The sequence below is a fragment of the Aplysia californica genome, unplaced genomic scaffold (assembly GCF_000002075.1).
Source record: "Aplysia californica isolate F4 #8 unplaced genomic scaffold, AplCal3.0 scaffold00580, whole genome shotgun sequence".
NCBI classification, from domain to species: Eukaryota; Metazoa; Mollusca; class Gastropoda; order Aplysiida; family Aplysiidae; genus Aplysia; species Aplysia californica.
The window spans coordinates 43,793-45,229 of record NW_004797850.1 but is presented as its reverse complement, the minus strand read 5'-3'; the positions used below and the strand labels follow the sequence as shown (position 1 = coordinate 45,229).

The 1,437-nt window shown below is 49.6% G+C and overlaps 1 protein-coding gene across 1 annotated transcript in view; it reads right to left on the bottom strand.

Annotated features, from left to right (window-relative positions):
* Positions 1-1,437, bottom strand: part of LOC101854116 — a gene marked incomplete at its 5' end in the record, with an annotated part of 27,610 nt that overhangs the window by 10,035 nt on the left and 16,138 nt on the right.

The window sequence follows — 1,437 nt, the reverse complement described above, 5'->3', positions numbered from 1 at the left end:
CCCACATCAAGAGCCAGTGACATGGTAAAGTAGCGTACTCGTACATCCCAAACATCTCAACATCACATGGAATAAGAACAAACGAGGCGACGGTAAAAGACCGGATGGCATCACCATTTTTCTTTTCGAGGATGGAAAATGCCTCAAGTGGGATTCTACGTGATCCGACTCCTTCTCACCGCTGTCCATCACCTCTTTGACCTCTGTTCCCGGCAGTATCGCCTAGAAGGCAAAAGAGTTCAAAATTAGGCCAGTGGCCGTCGAAACATCCGGAGCTCTCGGTCCCCTGACGACCAGTTCCTTCAGAAAGTAGGTCGTCTGTTAGCAAACGCCACGGGAAACGAGGTGGTTGTTCGAGAGAATCTCTCTGGCGATCGTTAGAGGCAACGCCTTCTCAATTTTGGCAGCCCCACTGACGCACGAAAGATGGATTACAGAACAAGATTGTAATCAAATTTCCATAAAGTGTTGGGATCCTTCTTCCTGCATGTCAGGGCCAACCCGCGCTGAGAGATATGCAATGTCCTAGCAGATAAAAGAAAAAAACGAACGTATCTACATGAGAATTGAACTCATGTCTTCTGGGTACGACTGTGAACCGCTTAGCCAATGCACCATGCCGGTGTGTCGTCTATACGTCAATACCTGTCATCATTTTGAACACCAGCTGAGAGGAGATCCAACAGTATAACGCTAGGAGTCATTGCATGAGAGGGGATTAGGAGATAGAGGTAGAGGTAGACCAGTTCACCCCTCCCTCCTACGAGTGGAAGGACCAGCGTCTGTGGTGTACTGGTTATACCGGGTGCCCAATGCGGATGGGATCGGGTCGGGTCGCACCAATCGCCCAACGTGTCCCCATTATACGGGGTGCCCAATGGAGGATCGGGTCGGGTCGGGTCGGTATTCTTACCAGATTGAGTGCACAAAGCGGCTATCGTGGCAAAAGCTGATCGCGCCCGACTCGTCGCCTCAAAATCAAATGCGTTTGTTTTCAGGCGACGAGTCGGGTGATCATCCCTACCCGACCCAAACCTATCCTCAACGAGCGCCCGTTATAAACAAACGCGTTTGTTTTTTTGAGGGAACAAGTTGGGCGATCAGTTTGTGCCACAATAGCCGCTTTGAGCCTCAATCTGGCTGCAAACAGACCCGACCTGACCGGATCGTGCCAATGGGCACCCCGTATTAGGCACTTCGCTGTCGCATGCAGGAGCCCTGAGTCGATTCACGAGGTGGGAAAGCATTTCTATTGTGTGTGTCTCGTTCTTTTTGTTGCGATGAATCCCTCTCAGCCCGGGTTGGCCCCGAAAGGCAGGGTCGGAAGCCTGCCTCTCAAATTATTATCTAAATCATGTAAGTGTTGCGTAAAAACAGCACCATTATAAGAAAATTATAATCTAGATATATATTCAAGTGGATTAAAAGCAGCAATCA